The following is a 19102-nucleotide window of genomic DNA, read 5'->3' as shown; positions in this document are numbered from 1 at the left end:
CCCCAAGTCCATTTTAATAATGGTCTATGGACTTTTCTTTAGAAAGCCAGCCAAACCTTTTTTTAAACTCCGCTAAGCTAACTGCTTTTACTACATTCTCTGGCAACAAATTCCAGAGTTTAATTAGACGTTGAGTGAAGAAATATTTTCACCGATTCGTTTTAAATTTACTACTTTGTAGCTTCATCGCATACCCCCTAGTCCTAGTACTTTTGGAAAGGGTAAAAAAGCGATTCACATCTACCCATTCCACTCCACTCTTTATTTTATAGACCTCTATCATATCTCCCATCAGCCGTCTTTTCTCCAAGCTGAAGAGCCCTAGCCGCATCAGCATTTCCTCATTGGGAAGTCGTCCCATCCCCTTTATCATTTTCGTCGCCCTTCTCTGTACCTTTTCTAATTCCACTATATCTTTTTTGGGATGCGGCAAACAGAATTTAACACAATATTCGAGGTACAGTCGCACAATGGAGCAATACAAAGGCATTACAACATCCTCATTTTTGTTTTCCTTTCTTAATAATACCTAGCACTCTATTTGCTTTCTTAGCTGCCGCCACACACTGAGCAGAGAGTTCAACGTAACATCAACAACCGACGCATAGATCCTTTCCTGGTCAGTGACTCCTAAGTGGAACCTTGCATTACGTAGCTATAATTCAGGTTCCTCTTTCCACACTACATCACTTTGCACTTGCTCACTTTAACCATCATCTGCCATTTAGATGCCCAGTCTCTTAGTCTAGTAAAGTCCTCTGTAATTTTTCCACAATCCTCTCATGATTTAAAACATTTGAATAATTTTGTGTTGGCAGCAAATTTAATTTACCTCACTAGTTACTCCCATCTCTAGATCATTCATAAATATGTTAAAAAGCAGCGTTCCCAGCACAGACCCCTGGGAACCCCACTAACTACCCTTCTCCATTGTGAATACTGACCATTTAACCCTACTCTCTGTTCTGTTTTCTATCTTTTAATTCAGTTTTTTAATCCACAATAGGACACTACTCCTATCCCATGGCTTTTCCAGTTTCTCTGGAGTCTTCATGAGGTACTCTGTCAAACGCCTTTGAAAATCCAGATACACAATATTGACTGGCTCATCTTTATCCACAGGTTTGTCACCCCTGAAAGAAATGTAATTGATTAGTGAAGCAAGATTTCCCTTCACTAAATCCATGTTGCTTTGTCTCATTATCCATGCTTTTGAATATGCTCTGTAATTTTGTTCTTTATAATAGTCTCTACAATTTGCCCGGCACCGACGTCAGGCTCACCAGTCTGTAATTTCTAAGATCTCTCTGGAACCTTTTTAACAAATCGGCATTTACATTAGCCACCCTCCAACCTTCCGGTACCATATTCGATTTTAAAGATAAATTATATATTACTAACAATAGTTCCGCAAGTTCATTTTTCAATTCTATCAGTACTCTGAGATGAATACCATCCAGTACAGGGGATTTGTTACTATAATACTATTCTCTCCTCTGCTCTGGATACTCTCGCTCCTCCTATTCCCCATTCTGTAAGGCGTACCAAACCCCAGCCTTGGCTGACCTCTAGAATCTGCTAACTACATTCCTGTGCTGGATCTTCTGAATGCCTTTGGCTGAAATCCCGTGCCCATGCTGACTTCATACATTTCAAATTCTTACTGACCTCTTTCCAGTCTGCTCTTTCACTTGCCAAACAGGACTACGATACCCACTTGATAAACTCTCTTGGCTCAAACCCATGTGTCACGGTTGTGCCCATGTTTCATGCTCTCCTTCTCCTCGCCACCTGGTGGCCAGACCCGGTGGCTGCAATGAACTGTCTTGTTATTGTCACCCGTTCCAGATTTCAGCCCAGTCCGGATCTTTCAGACTGCCAGACCTGCTCTTTTTGTTTGAACCTTCACAGCACCCATAGTTGCCTGGTGATTGCTGCAGTCAGCCTCAGCTGCTGCTGGCTTATTAGCCACTTGGAAACTTCTGCCTTTGCATCGCCTAAGGCCCTGGTATGTTGGTGCTTGTGGCACTTCTGCCTAGTTAGTTTCTTGTTCTAGTTCCCTGCCCGATTCTAGTTTAGTCTTTGTGTAGCTTAGCTTGTTCTGTCCTAGTCTTGACTCTTGTTTGTTTTTCTGTGTCTAGGTCTGGGTTCCCTGTGTTTCTTGTTTTGTGGCTGCCTGGCAGCTTTCAGTCCTATTTCTTATCTGTTTGTGTTTCTTGTTTAGTGGCTGCGCTGGCAGCTTTTAGTCCTACTCTGTTGTGTGTTGCCTGTTGGTATCCTGCCCCTGCCCTGTCCTGCAAAGCCCTGCTGGCCGCCTGGACCCAGGGGCTCAACTCCTGGGGAAAAGCGGCTAAGCGCAGGTGAAGACTAGGGTTCCTGCTCTGCCTGTCCCAGCTTGTTTGCCTCTGCTGCAACCCCAGTCCGGGGTTCCAGTCCTGTTCTGCCCTGTCCCTGGTTTGAGGGTGGTTTTGCCTGCCGCTGCCGCTCCTCGGCAGTGGCCCAAGGGCTCACAAACCCAGTTTCCAGCTTTGAAAACCTGACACCATGACGTCTCTTTGCTACAATGAACTCTCTCCTCAAAGTGCCTTCACCTTCAACCCCTCACTCACTTTCTCCCCAGACTATGGATGAGTACTTTCACGATAAGGTTCACAAGTTTAACCTTGAGTTCTCAACTAAGTCACTTCCATCTCTCCTTCCCCTGTCCATTCTGTCAACCCTCCTTCAACCCCCTCCTCCTTTACTTCCTTTTCTGAAATCACTGAAGAGGAAACTGCACATATTCTTTCCTCCTCCAACCTGATTACATGTTCCTCTGATCCTATTCCCACCCATCTACTCAGCACTATCTCTTCTATTGTCGTCTGTTCTATTTGTCCTATCTTCAATCTTTTACTTTCCACTGCAACTGTTCCTGATGCTTTCAAACATGCCATAGTTGCACCACTCCTCAAAAAACCTTCATTGGACCCTACCTGCCCCTCAAACTATCGCCCATCTCCCTCCTCCCTTTTCTACCCTATCCAAAATACTTGAAAGTCAAGACAATGGCAGTGAACAGCACATTCATCTCAAGCTATTCTTGATCCACTTCAATGTGGCTTTCACCTTCTACATTCAACTGAAACAGTCCTTGCTAAATCTGCTCCTGGCCAGATCCAAAGGTCTCTATTCTATCCTCATCCTTCTTAATCTATCTGCTGCTTTTGACACTGTTGATCACCACCTACTCTTTGATACGCTGTCCTCAATTGGATTTCAGGGTTCTGTTCTTTCTTGGTTTTCTTCTTTTCTCTCCCATCACACTTTTAGGGTATGCTCTGGAGGATCCTCCTCCATTTCTGTCCCACTATCAGTTGGTGTACCTCAGAGCTCTGTCTTGGAACCTCTTCTTTTCTCCATCTATACTTCTTTCCTTGGTGCCCTGATCTCCTCCCACGGTTTTCAGTATCACCTTTATGCAGATGACTCCCAGATCTACCTCTCTACACCAAAACTTTCAGCAGGAATCCAGGTCCAAGTCTCAGCCTACCTGTCTGACATTGCTGTCTGGATGTCTCACCGCCAGTGATGTAGCCGGGGGGGGGGGGCACCAGAGGAGTAGCTGTTCCCCCAAACAGACTTCTGATGGCGAAGGCATCTATTTTTTACACAATCTGTCATGTTCACAACATGCACTGGTGCTGTCAGCAGTTCGCTCTCTGCTCCCCCTCCCTGCTCCCCTCCCCTTCAACCTGGCTACGCTTCTGCTCACTGCCATCTGAAACTAATCATGGCGAAGACTGAGCTTCTTATCTTTTCCCCTAAACCCATCCCTCCTCTTCCCCCATTCTCCATCTCTGTGGATAACCACTCATCGTCCCTGTCTCATCAGCTCGTATCCTTGGGGTCATCTTTGACTCTTCTCTCTGTCTTTCTCTGCACATATCCAACAGACTGCTAAAACCTGTTGTTTCTTTCTCTATAACATCACCAAAATTCATCTCTTCCTTTCTGAGCACACTACCAAAACCCTTATCCACACTCTTATCACCTCTCTCTTAGACTCCTGCAACTTGCTTCTCACAGGTCTCCCAATAAGCCATCTCATCCTCTTCAATCTGTTCAAAATTCTGCTGCATGACTTATATTCCGCCAGTGTCGCTACGCTCATATTGGCCCTCTCCTCAAGTCACTTCATTGGCTTCCTATCCGTTTCCATATACAATTCAAACTCTTCTTAATGACTTACAAGTGAATTCACTCTGCAGCTCCTCAATAACTCTCCACTCTTATGTCTCCCTACACTCCTCCTCAGGTAGATCTCTCTTATCTGTACCCTTCTCCTCCATTGCTACCGCCATACTCAGTTCCTTTTATCTTGCTGCACTATGTGCCTGGAATAGACTTCCTGAGCCAGTACGTTAAACTCCATCTGTGGCCGTCCTCAAATCTAGGCTAAAAGCCCACCTTTTTGAAACTGCTTTTAACTCCTAACTCCTATTCACTTGTTCAGTATCTATGTCTGTTTTATCATTTCCACCTTAAGTAATTCCCTTATCTGTCCTATTTGTCTGTCTTGATTAGATTGTAAGCTCTGTCAAGCAGGGTCTGTCTCTTACATGTTCAGTGTACAGCACTGCGTATGTCTAGTAGCGCTATAGAAATGATAAATAATAGTAGTATAGTGTGGTAGCACAGAAACTGTGAATTGCAGTGAATCTACTTTGGATAGATTCTCTTATTCTCCTCCCCCTCTTTTTCTGGTATTTAAGTCATTATAGCAAATTACTAATAAACTTACACAAACCTCCGCCCCCTTTCCAATGCTGTCCTCCATTTCAGAGCCAAGCATACTCAGGATCTGTAAAAGTTCTGGCCTCTACCATCTCTACCAGTAAACTATGTCAGGCCTCATTATTTTCCTCTATGATTGATACAAGACCAACACCAAATCCAACCCATAATCTGGTAAAAATTGAGGCAGGTTTTGCTATTTTCTTTTGCTTTGTTGTACCTCTGCTAATACACGATTAGACTTCATGAGTAAATTCTTGATATATTTTCTTACAGAAGTATAAATAGCTAGCAACAAATTTAAAAACACTAGGCACAGGACTTCTACACAAGAACTGATCACAGCTGCTGGAAGCTGCAGGCCTGAATCTGCCCCTCCCTCCCTTGGCACACTCTGCAAAAGATGACTCACCAGAATAATATTTTTCATGGATTTAAAAAAACTGAATTCATGCCACTCATTAATATAAACTAGAAAGCAACTGTGCACAGCCCAGACAGGAGTAGATCTATCCAGCCATATGGTACATACAGGCCACATACCAAATGTAAACCCAGACTAAGAAGAGAGACACCAAAGGGCTATCGCAAACAAAATTAGAAGCACATTTCTTGTTAAACATCTCTAATGTGCGCAACAAGTCCCCTCAGACACAATGCTACAACATCTTTTTCTTTAGCTTATAAAAGTGAGTGCCATCCTTACACGCCACAGACTTATGCATTAATACATGAATTGGCTCCAGTCATAACAATTTCTATCTGCAAACTGGTCCAAAGCTATCTGATACTGTTCTGTAACATCCAGATAGGATCTACTCAGTTAACAGTAACAATTTTTTTAATGCATTCTAACAATGTATGGTCTATATGGAATATGAAATTCAAGATATGTTATCTTGTCTGAGAAATGCTTTGAGTCAATATTCAGCCAGGGCAGTCAGCAGGGGTTTTTTTTTTAGGCCAATCACCTTGCAGATGATCAGAAACGGGGATATGAAGAGGAGTTTTCCCCTGTCAGACCTTTCCAGTGTCATGTGGAGGTGTATTTTCAAAGCACTTACACTTACAAAGTTACATACAGTAGTAGACTATGGAACTTTTTAAGTCTAAGTGCTTTGAAAATGAACCTGTTACCATATCTGAATTAAATCCAGACAGCGCCACTATCCAGACAGCGATCAGCACTGAATATACAGATCCAGCTTAGGCCAGCACAGCTATCCAGATAGCAATGATATTGAGACCACTATCTGTATAAAATCTTTTAGCTGTCCTAACTGAATCTGGATAGTTATCCAGTTAACTAACTGAATAACTCCTAACTCCACCCAAGCACTAACCAGAAAATACTAAGGGGGTCTTTAAGAATATTTACCACACTATCCGGAAAGTACCAATCAGTATCCGTGAATAGGCCCAACTATGCCATTTATCTGGATAATGGCAGCCAGTATCAAGATAAATTGCTTTTAATACTGACCTGACTATCAGTACTACTGGAGTCAAAATACAAGGCTGAGGAACATGATGGGAGAAGGGGGGAAGTGTGTGCACAATTTTCTGGAAGGTATTAACAGTATTCATTGGCTACCAGTACAATCAAGACAGAGAGTTTTAAATGTAGCCCTAAATTGTACTGGTAGCCAATTAAGATTTTGCAAAAATGGTGTGATGTGATGTGGTCATGTTGCTTGCAACCTTCTATGAGTCTTGCTGCTGCATTCTGAATCAACTGGAGCTGGTGCAGGCCCTTTGTAGTCAAACCATTGTATAGTGCAGTACAGTAATCCAGTCATGATGTTAACATGGCATGCACAACTGAGATAAGATTTACCTTCTCGCTTTAAGGAGAGCGGTAGCTTAGTTGTTGCAAATTGTAGAAGCAACTCTTGAAGGCTGCTTGGATTTGGGGAATCAGAGTAAGTGTTGAATCTAACTGTATTCCAAGGTTCCTGACTTGTGATTTGAGGGGGACTCGTAGTTCCCAAAAGGGATTTTTGAGCTTGTCTTTATAAAATAGTTCTGGGAGCCTATCCCTAACCGTGCATGTATTCAATCATGTATTAGCCCGTTCTACTGATAACGTCCAGAACAGGTTACAAAAATTACATACATAATAAGATTACAAAAATATAACAGTACAAACATATAGTACATAGACTGAAATCCCAAACATACAAATATAATATATAAAATCATAAAATATCACAAATTCCATCCCATATAACAAACAAAAATGTTCCTAAACAAATCCAAAAAATAAAACAGCCTATCTAAGGCTAAACAGGAAGGTTTTAATACTTCCATGGGATTCTAAAGGTCATCAGTATTCCTAATATGTGTAGGAATACTATTCCATAGAAAAGCCAGGAAGCAAAAAATATGCACACATACAGGCACAGTCACGCCTAAAAGATCTATCAAAAGGAAAGAAAAACGTCTCTCACTTTGAGGTAGTACATGTGTATTTTTGCAAAACTGTTTCTGTTCTACCCAAACTCTGTCCCCGGAAATACCTACGGGCTCATACTTACACAACCTTGTGTAATTTTTATATCAGCCATTTTCCACATGTAAAACATATTTTACATATAAAAAATTGCTTTACAGAATATGCGAGTATGGATAGTTAATAACAGTAATAGATGTTTTTCTGGTAGTGAGACAGTCCTCTTCTTTTTGATTGTGACTGTATATAAGGTTCAGTGAGGGGGAGAGGGTGGGGACATGGAAGGGTGGAGTGGATTATAAAGAATGTAATACTGAAAACAATTTTTTACTGGATACAAGCCTGCTTCTCAGTTAACACAGTTTTACGATTATTCTTTTGTAATAATCTGATGCTCGTTTTTTACTGGGGCAATTTTTCAATAAAATAGTTAAATACTAAAATATGCCAGTGTGTCTGTGAAACTTCCAGTGGCACTGCCTGGGCTCTACCATTTCTATAGAGCGTGCTACATCTATTCTAGAGTGGGCCGGGATGTGTGTTACAGGGTGAGGATATGACTAAGGCAGTGACGGTATTTGCAAGAATGAGGCCTACTCAGTGTTTCAGAAAACAAACCATACGGCAGCTCCTCCTCCTGGAGCTCTCAACTGTGCTTATGGGCAGGGACAGGGAGTGGATTAGCTGCAGGGAGGATGAAATTTAACCCAGGACACCCATCAGCTCAGGGACATCCTTATCCAGTCACATGTGACATTTTGGGCTTGCCCATCAAAGCCCTGCAACAGATGTAAGAAGGATAGAGTCTGCGGCAGTAGAGTTAAAGGTATAGTTCAGTGTTTGAAATACCTAACCCACAAGCTCAAAAAACAAACCACTTTTTCCCCTCATCCCCACTACTACCTACTTTCTGAGAAAATGGGGTTCATCTTTCTAAACAGACAGAAGCTTCATCTTGCACAAAACACACCGAAAGAAAAAAAAAATCATCCACACTCTGCCAGTACTGAGGAGGCTCTTTTTGTATTTCAGAGCAGTTTTTCCTGAATCTGGCAAATAAAAACCTTACATAGGGGCCACATGCCTGGCTCTAACCCTGACACTGCCTCAATTTTCCAACAGGTGAGCTCTCAGGGTGCATGCAGAAATCTCCAAGGTTTTATATACAAAATGCCTCTGACCATTAACATAAAATTGAAGCAATTAAGTGTTGCAATTAAGTCACCAGAAAGTGAATGTTGTGGGTCTCATGGCCCTAAAATACACCTAAGGAACTTGGCTGCAGGGTTACCTAAATTACTAATTATTATCTGTCTGCAGAATCCAGTGCAGGAGCAAGTGAGGGGGAAAGAGAAAAGGGGAAGATGGAAAAGCAGACAAGGAGGAACAGAAAGCAAGAGAAGAAAAAGCTTGAGGGACAGAGAAAGAAGAGCCCTTTCCCAAGGTGGGGGGGGGGGGGGGCTCAGTAACCCTTAGAGAGTCCCATTCTCTACATAATGTTTCTTTGATTTTCACTCACTTGCTTTACACACAGTCACTGCCTTTCTCCTTCGGGGAGGGGGGAGAGGAAAAACTTTTATTTGACCAATATGGTAACAGATCTGCTGGCACACTAAATACTCCAGACCCAGAGACAATTTTCCAAAATTTTTATCTCCAAAAGTAAGGGTCTACAAATACAACACAAAAAGAACATCATACCCTCTTGCACTGCAGTTATCACACTCATGCATGTACAGCACGAACAACACGTATACAGCATGAACAGCTGAAAAGAATATCTGGATCACCCATGTAGGTGTCACACATATACATAATATCACATCAACATACCCAACTCCCTATATAGTACTCATTCAACACAGTAGCAAAGAAATGTTATTGGATCTGTCAGAATCGCATGCTACCACCACATTGGCATAATTCTTAAACCATAATAACGTTTAGGGTGGGCATGTAATCGTCATTGATCCAGTTCTCCAATTTTATATATTTTTTGTAAACTTTACCCACCATATGTGCTCAATTCTCTATATGGAGATACAAAGGATACTTAGCTCCATGTAGATTATCAGTTTTCACCCCAGTGATTCATTTGAAAGTCCAAAATTCATTAAGACTAATTTCTTATCCAGTTAGTAAGGAGACTTGTCTTGGCGACACGAATTCATGTTTCGCAGAAAGCTGTATCAAGGTCCATCTCCACATAAGTTATCTTCGTCGTTTGAAACTGGTGGTAGCATGCGATTCTGACAGACCCAATAACACTTCTTTGTTACTGGTTGAATGAGTAGTATATAGGGAGCTGGGTATGTTGATGTGATGTGATATAGTGTTACCCCCCTCCTGTGTGAACATTCTAGGGTGCAAAAATATTGAGGTTACCACATGTACATAAAGCATGAATACAGTCCAGACAGCTGAAGGGTGGATCATGATCAGAGCTCAATGCAGGCATCCCCTTGATACAAATAAAATGAATACAGTATGGACAGCTGAAGACATCACTGTTAAATACGAAGTGTGAATAGAGTAGGACAAAAACAGCTGAACATAGGACTCAGAAAATCTGTTTTTAAAAAGTAGATTGGATAGGTGATGTCATAATAGATAGTATATTTCATTTATATAAAGGCAAGCATAAGAGAAATACAATGGGAGTAATTTCCTACGGGAGAAACGCAATGGGGGATAATTCTCTATGGGTCGCCTAAAGTTAGGTGCTGGAATGCTGCTCACTAATCATGAATTTTATATCGGTAACTGCGCACAGAACTGTTATTATAGAATAACTAGCACAAATCCAAAGTTACGCTCCTAACTTTAGATGCGAGCACTAACACCAGCTCAAAGACTGGTATAATACTTGTGCGTATTTGCTAGTATTCTGTAACCCACGTGCGTAAGCACTAGGCGTGCCCCTGAACCACCCAGCTCAACGCCCCCCTTGCAGGTGCACACTTCGGATTTTGTGATGACAATTTGTAGAATACTGATGAAGGGCAGTTACAAATGTAACTGCAAATACTACCAATTAGCACCAATTATAGCCAATTATTGGCTAATGACAATTAGGAGCTAATTAAGCAATCAAGTTACATGTGCAACTGGAACTATTCTATAACTTGCACATGCAACTTCTTGCACTATTATATATATGATGACTTAAAATTACGTGTACAATTGGGCCATTTGGCCAATTTCAATGCACAACTTAATTAGCAAGCATTCAGCGCTGATAATTGACCACTAACAAGCAATTATCGGCACTAATGGCACTAATTAGAATTTACGCATGCAACTTTCTAAGCATATTTTGTAAAGTGGTGAGCATAAATTCTAATACATGGATCTCAAAAGGGGGGTGTAGCCATGAGAGGGGCATAGGCAGGTTGTGAGCATTCCTATTGTGAACGCCCACTTACACTATATTACTGCCTGATGGTGTTAGCACCTGATGTTGTTAGTACCTGATGTTTATATGAGATTTTATATAGCACCTGATGTTCATATAGTAACTGATGTTTATATGTAATTTCATTTACTAATACCACCTTACACCTCCAACAACGTCAACGAAAGCCACATGAATATCAACAAATTGCTTTCAATTATTTATTTCCTCCCTTAATCTACTATGCATGGTCAACTCCTCACATAGATAACAAACTACCCACAGCACACACACCCTACAGACAACCCAATTAAGCTCACCCAGACCACAAGAACAATAACCCAAGTAAAAGGAAAAACAACACACATGGAATAACCAACAGAAAGCAGAAGAAAGGACACAGCAGAACTAAACACCAAGATAACAGACAACTAATAAAGATTAATACATCTGCATCCCAAACTGAATCCTACCAACTAATCCAACTGGGATATGTAAACCGCCAGATCAATAGTCAATAAAACAGTAACTATAACAGACTGAATAACAGCAGACAATCTCTATCTCTTATTCATTACTAAAAACCTGGATTCACGACCTTAAAGACCCCATAATCTTAGCTCTATGCCCACCAGGTTACAAATCACCCAACTGGACAAGAAATGGAAAAAGGGGAGGAGGAATAGCCATAATCTACAAATCCAGTTCATCATCACAACCACAGCCGAATCTATTCTGCCACAACTTGAAATTTTTTCGGTTAGAATCAACCATCCAAACTTGCAGGAACACCTTAATGCAATCCTACTCTACAGACCTCCAGGCAATTGGCAAGACTCCCAAGCACACTTTATGGACTTCATTTCGAACACATGTGTCTCTACCTCAAACCTTCTTATAGTAGGGGACATCAACCTTCACCTTGAAGATCTTAGCTCTACAAACACCCAAGAATGCGAAGACTTCTTACAACTATGGGATCTTCATAGAACAAATACGCAGCCAACCCATATTAAAGGACACACACTAGACATTGTCACATATAAATTCGATCCCAATCTAAACCTGGCACTAACAGACACAAAGTGGACACCCACACCATGGTCCGACCACTATAAGCAAACCTCTTCCTCCAATGGCGAATGAAAGATTCACCAACAAACAAGAACGAAAAACCTATATCACGAGAGGAAAAATAGATCCAGTAATATTCTGGCAACAGATCTACCACAATGGATGGACTATAAAGACAGACACAAACCAATTCCTCCTAGAATGGGACAATAGATGCAGTGAAATATTAGATAACATCGCTCCAATTCAAACCAGAACCTCACACAGAAAGAACTCAATACCATGGTTCAACGATGATCTGAAAAAACTCAAAACAAAAGTTAGAAGGCTAGAACAAGCATGGAACAAAAAGAAAGACTCCTCCACACTTAACTCATGGAAACAACTACAAAGAAAATACAAATACACAAAAAGACAAACTAAAAGATCATATTACAAAACCAAAATTGGACTAGGACTACAAGGACACACATAAACTCTTCCAACTCGTGAACAAACTACTAGATACCAGGGCTGCCGAGAGGGGGGGGACAGGGGGGACAAAAGTCCCCGGGCCTCCGGGTGGGCCCGGCGCCGCCGCTGCAGTGGGCCCGCCCGCCTCGCTCCGGAACTAACCTTGTCTCCTTCTTTCACTTGGCGCAAGCAGCAGCAGGGCAGGCCACTCCTTCCTTCCGTGTCCCGCCCTCACCTGACGTAACGTCTGTGAGGGCGGGGCACGGAAGGAAGGAGGAGAGGTCTGCCCTGCTGCTGCTTGCGCCAAGTGAAGAAGGAGGCTTAAGGTTAGTTCCGGGCCCAGTAGCGGGTGGAGGGGGGGCAGCCCAGGGGTTGTCTTGTCCCGGGCCCGGCCCCGGCGGCCCTGCTAGATACTACACCGGTCTCTTCCAACAACACAGAAGTACCAAAAGCAGAAATCTTGCGAAATACTTCAATGAGAAAATCATAAAACTACGACTTATGATACCGACCAGCACCACCGACTACGTTAATCTTCTTGACTGCCTTGACCCAGACCTGGTGAATACCCAGCGGACAGGACTTGGACCAACTTTGAGACACTAACAGATAACACCATTCCCAAACGCTCAAAAAGATTCGCTAAATCCCACTGCAAATTAGACATATGTCCTAGTAACCTCATTAAATATGCCCCTCAACAATTTATAACAGACCTCACAAAACACTTGAACTATATGCTACAAAATGGACTCTTCCCAAAGGAGAAAGGAAATATTCTACTTACCCCCATACCCAAAGACGCAAAGAAAAACGCTAGCGATTTAACGAACTACCGTCCAGTAGCATCAATTCCTCTAATAACCAAACTAACGGAAAGTATGGTGACCAAACAACTCACCAACTACTTAAATAAATTCTCTATACTCCACGACTCCCAATCAGGATTCAGGTCCAATCACAGCACGGAAACAGTACTAGTAACTCTCATGACCAAATTCAAACAAATGATCGCAACCGGTAAGAATATACTACTTCTACAATTTGACATGTCCAGTGCTTTCGACATGGTTGATCATGGAATACTACTGAATATCCTTGAATACTTCGAAATTGGGGGCAACGTTCTCAATTGGTTCAAGGGGTCCCTAACCACACGATCATATCAAGTAGTATCCAACTGGACTACATCAGCCACATGGACACCTGAATGTGGAGTTCCACAAGGATCCCCCCTCTCGCTGACTCTATTCAACTTAATGATGACACCATTGGCCAAACTACTATCAAACCAAAACCTCAACCCATACATATACGCAGATGATGTAACAATCTACATCCCATTTAAACAAGACCTAAAGGAAATTTCCAATGAAATCAACCAAGGTCTCCACATCATGCATTCATGGGTGGACGCTTTCCAGCTGAAACTTAACCCAGAAAAAACCCAATGCCTCATACTTACCTCACAATACAACACAAACAAATTCACCACTATAAATACACCAAACCTGTCTCTTCCAGTCTCGAACACCCTAAAAATCCTTGGAGTCACCATCGATCGACATCTAACACTTGAAAGCCATGCAACAAACACTACCAAGAAGGTTTTAGTTGGCGTAAATGTTTGCACCTAAATTTTAGCCATGGGAACAGGCACTGCGCATATTCTACAAACCATGCCTAATTAAGGTGAGGTTACAGAATAGTGCTAAGTGCGTTTTTTCAGCACTGATTTTTTTTAGGCGCCATATATAGAATCTGATCCTAAGTGTAAAATTGTGCTTCCAAGACTACAGAATTAGGGAGAATCTGTTTTGACAAAGTAGAAAGAAAATGCAAAAAAAAGACCCCAAAAGTATGCAACAAAGCAAAGAAATACAGAGTCTGAGATTATCTATCCTGCGTTGTCCCTTTAATCAAGGGGAGTGGTATGTGTACAGCTTGGGATGCAAGCATATACAGTGGGGCAGGACTTATTAGCTATCCCCAAAACAGACCGGTTTTTCAGGTTGGGATACAGGGGTCATGGCAAAACCACAGCATTGTCAGATGGAAGATTGATGCTGGAACCTGGACCTTGTATCAAACCAAACTGAACGGAGCAAAACTACCACCATCACCATGCATACCACCATAACAAACAGCAACAGAAAGGGAAATTCAGCGTACTGGTATTTTCTATAGGAGGAGAATGGGTGTGGTGGCATTTTTACAGAGAAGAATAAAAAGGAACACATAGGGTCAATGCAAATAGTATAAGCTGATGAAATATATATCTCAGCAATACAACACTATCCCCAAAGTCTTTCGCTCCTAGAGGTGACAGGTTCTGTATCCCTGCCCCATGCCCTGAGCCCTCCAGTCCTTAAAGGTAAGAGGTCACTCTCCTTGTGCCTCTCTACTAAACCCTCCGGTGATAGAGCTATGGATATCTGTCACTGAGGATTTGCACTCCATGCCTTTATGTAATATTAACATATACTGCCTGTTTACATAAATAAGGCTTTCAATTAGGTCTACAGCTCTTCCAACCCTCCCATGGAGTATATTCGTTTTCTTAGTTTTAGAGCCAACTACGACCACTCCCTTCGTCTGCCCCAAGGGAGCTGGAATCTCTGCCCAGGCCTTGGTCTGCTTCCCAAGTGTCACTATGTACTAAACACTGTTTTGTGACTCAGCTCCATACACATTCCCCCCCCCCCCCCCCCCCCCCCCCCCCCCCGGTTTTCCTTTGCTCACACAGGGCCAGATGAACAGCAGCAGAGAAATTGACTCATTATCCATCTATCCATCCCCTTTCTAGTGAATCTCTTCCCTATCTTACTTCCGTGTGCAATGCCAATCCATCTCTATCCCACCCTCCTACTCTCCCTTCCCTGGGCTTATCTCTCCCTTCACAGAATGGAGATGATTGAGGGCAGATGAAGAGAGTAGTAAGACCCCTGTAATCTGACCTTCCTGCTCGCCTAATTCCCCTTCTTCATCTCCACCCCCTCTATCAATACATTTTCACTCAGCCTATTACACCTTTTCCACAGCAAAGACAGAAAAGCCTACATACACTCTCTCTCTCTCTCTCTCTCTCTCTCTCTCTCTCTCTCTTCTCTCCAACCAAATATGGCACATCAAAACACGAGAAATCCCCCTCCCCCACCCCAAACAAGTCCCTCTGCTAATCTTCTGCAGAAAGTTAGAAAGTGTGAAAACAAAGTTATCCTAAGAGTATGTGGGATAAGCAGGAAAGAAATGCAAACAGACAGCGGGATTGACATGTTCTAAAAAAACAGGGTTCAAGTCATGACATATGGGTGGAATTAGCTTACTCCTTTTTCCACCCTTAACTTCCCCCTCCTCTATGCCTTTTCTTGAACCATCTAGCTAACTGTCCAAAGCAACCTGGACAGAATAGGAAAATAAACTTAAATCCTACCTCACAGTGATTTTGCACTCCAAGAAAAGCTGATTTTCTGTGGTAGGACGTCAGACTCTGCCCAAAAATGCTGTCAAAGGATCTCGTCTGTAACCAGGAAGGACTCAGGGGTGGAATCCGCCTTTCTGGGCGAGGGGCCAACCTCCTGCCTCTCTGTCACTGTACATGGGCACGCCTCAGTTATGAAAAGCACACGCAGGGCTGATATGGTGGGGGAAGAAAGCAGATGCCTCCAACCCCAAGCATCCAATGTCTTCATGACTCAGCCAGAGATTTCTATTTAATGTTAACTGCACATACAAGTGCTCAGAGGGTAGGGTTTTGCTGCTGTATAATCTTCCCCTTTTCAGGTTGAATTTTCCTTCACTAATTTATGCTTTTTTTTTTTTTAAATCAGGACTAGATGGTATAATAATTTACTTTTTGTCAGTTTTAGTCTGACATATGTGATGCCACACTGTGCCCAAGATTCTCTGCCAGCTGCAAGCTCTGTGATGCCACACTGTCTCATGGATCCCCTACCAATTTTAGGCTCTGTGATGCCACACTGTTCCTGGGATTCTCTGCCAATTGCAGACTCTGTGATATCAAAGTGCCCAGGATTCCCTGCCAATCATAAGCTCTATGATGCCATACTATCCCTAGGAATCTCTCCCAGTTACAAGCTCTGCGATGTTACACTGTCCCTTGGATTCCCTGCTAGTTACAGACTCTGTGATGCCATACTGTCCCTAGGATTTCCTGCCAATCACAGGCTCTGTGATGCCACACTGTCCCCTAGGAATCTCTCCCAGTTACAGGCTCTGCCATGTTACACTGTCCCTTGGATTCCCTGCTAGTTAAAGACTCTGTGATGCCATACTGTCCCTAAGATTCCCTGTCAGATCACAGGCTGTGTGATGCCACACTGTCCCCTAGGATTCTCTCCCAGTTACAGGCTCTGCAACGCCACACTGTCCCTAGGATTCTCTCCCAGTTACAGGCTCTGCGATGTCACACTATCCCTAGGATTCCCTGCTAGTTACAGACTCTGTGATACCACACGGTTCCCAGGATTCCCTGCCAATCACAAGCTCTGTGATGCCATACTGTCCCTAGGATTCCCTGCCAATCATAGGCTCTGTGATGCCACAATGTCCCTAAGATTCCCTATCAATCACAGGCTCTGTGATGCCACACTGTCCCCTAGGATTCTCTCCCACTTACAGGCTCTGCGATATTACACTGTCCCTTGGATTCCATGCTAGTTACAGACTCTGTGATACCACACAGTGCCCAGGATTCCCTGCCAATCACAAGCTCTGTGATGTCATACTGTTCCTAGGATTCCCTGCCAATCACAGGCTCTGTGATGACACACTGTCCCTAAGATTCCCTGTCAGATCACAGGCTCTGAAATGCCACACTGTCCCCTAGGATTCTCTCCCAGTTACAGGCTCTGCGATGTCACACTATCCCTAGGATTCTCTCCCAGTTACAGGCTCTGCGATGTCACACTATCCCTAGGATTCCCTGCTAGTTACAGACTCTGTGATACCACATGGTTCCCAGGATTCCCTGCCAATCACAAGCTCTGTGATGCCATACTGTCCCTAGGATTCCCTGCCAATCATAGGCTCTGTGATGCCACACTGTCCCTAAGATTCCCTGTCAATCAGAGGCTCCGTGATGACACACTGTCCCCCAGGATTCTCTCCCAGTTACAGGCTCTGCGATGTCACACTGTCCCTAGGACTCTCTCCAAGTTACAAGCTCTGCGATGTCACACTGTCCCTAGGATTCCCTGCCAATCACAGGCTCTGTGATAACACACTGTCCCTAAGATTTCCTGTCAATCACAGGCTCTGTGATGCCACACTGTCCCTAAGATTTCCTGTCAATCACAGACTCTGTGATGCCACACTGTCCCTAGGATTCCCAGATGGTTATAGGCTCTGTGATACCACAGTGCCCAAGATTCCCTGCCAATCACAGGCTCAGCAATGCCACCGTGTTCCTGCAATTCTCTGCCAGTTGCAAGCTCTGTGATGCCACTGTCCCTAAGATTCCCTGCCATTCACAGGCTCTGTGATGCCACACTATCCCTAAGATTCCCTGTCAATCACATGCTCTGTGATATCACACTGTCCCTTGGATTCCCTGCTAGTTACAGACTCTGTGATGCCATATTGTCCTTAGGATTCCCTGCCAATCACAGGCTCTGTGATGCCACACTGTCCCCTAGGAATCTCTCCCAGTTACAGGCTCTGCGATGTTACACTGTCCCTTGGATTCCCTGCTAGTTACAGACTCTGTGATGGCATACTGTCCCTAAGATTCCCTGTCAGATCACAGGCTCTGTGATGCCACACTGTCCCCTAGGATTCCCTCCCAGTTACAGGCTCTGCAATGCCACACTGTCCTTAGGATTCTCTCCCAGTTACAGGCTCTGTGATGTCACACTATCCCTAGGATTCCCTGCTAGTTACAGACTCTGTGATACCACATGGTTCCCAGGATTCCCTGCCAATCACAAGCTCTGTGATGCCATACTGTCCCTAGGATTCCCTGCCAATCATAGGCTCTGTGATGCCACACTGTCCCTAAGATTCCCTGTCAATCAGAGGCTCCGTGATGACACACTGTCCCCCAGGATTCTCTCCCAGTTACAGGCTCTGCGATGTCACACTATCCCTAGGATTCGCTGCTAGTTACAGACTCTGTGATACCACACTGTCCCTAAGATTCCCTGTCAATCGCAGGCTCTGTGAGATGCCACACTGTCCCTAGGACTCTCTCCAAGTTACAAGCTCTGCGATGTCACACTGTCCTTAGGATTCCCTGCCAATCACAGGCTCTGTGATAACACACTGTCCCTAAGATTTCCTGTCAATCACAGGCTCTGTGATGCCACACTGTCCCTAAGATTTCCTGTCAATTACAGACTCTGTGATGCCACACTGTCCCTAGGATTCCCAGATGGTTATAGGCTCTGTGATACCACAGTGCCCAGGATTCCCTGCCAATCACAGGCTCAGCAATGCCACCGTGTTCCTGCAATTCTCTGCCAGTTGCAAGCTCTGTGATGCCACTGTCCCTAAGATTCCCTGCCATTCACAGGCTCTGTGATGCCACACTGTCCCTAAGATTCCCTGTTAATCACAGGCTCCGTGATGACACACTGTCCCCTAGGATTCTTTCCCAGTTACAGGCTCTGCAATGTCACACTGTCCCTAGGATTCCCTGCTAGTTACAGACACTGTGATACCTCACATTGCCCAGGATTCCCTGCCAATAACAAGCTCTGTGATGCCACACTGTCCCTAATATTCCCTGTCAATCACAGGCTCTGTGATGCCACACTATCCCTAAGATTCCCTGTCAATCACATGCTCTGTGATATCACACTGTCCCTTGGATTCCCTGCTAGTTACAGACTCTGTGATGCCATACTGTCCTTAGGATTCCCTGCCAATCACAGGCTCTGTGATGCCACACTGTCCCCTAGGAATCTCTCCCAGTTACAGGCTCTGCGATGTCA

The 19102-nt window shown here is 43.6% G+C and overlaps 1 protein-coding gene across 4 annotated transcripts in view; it reads right to left on the bottom strand.

Annotated features, from left to right (window-relative positions):
- CAPN1 (calpain 1) overlaps positions 1–19102 on the bottom strand; it is a 145142-nt gene that overhangs the window by 102813 nt on the left and 23227 nt on the right. The window contains exon 1 of one of the 4 annotated variants that reach the window (XM_030219873.1): positions 15583–15682. The exons of 2 other annotated variants lie outside the window; for them this stretch is intronic. The gene's annotated coding sequence lies outside the window, so the exon portion shown is untranslated. Of the gene's footprint in view, positions 1–15582; positions 15683–19102 lie in introns of those variants that run through there. One more of the 4 variants, XM_030219877.1, reaches the window with a different exon arrangement.

The sequence above is a fragment of the Microcaecilia unicolor genome, chromosome 11 (genome assembly GCF_901765095.1).
Source record: "Microcaecilia unicolor chromosome 11, aMicUni1.1, whole genome shotgun sequence".
In the NCBI taxonomy this organism is placed as follows: Eukaryota; Metazoa; Chordata; class Amphibia; order Gymnophiona; family Siphonopidae; genus Microcaecilia; species Microcaecilia unicolor.
The sequence above is the reverse complement of the archived record's forward strand: the minus strand, read 5'-3'. Positions and strand labels throughout refer to the sequence as shown.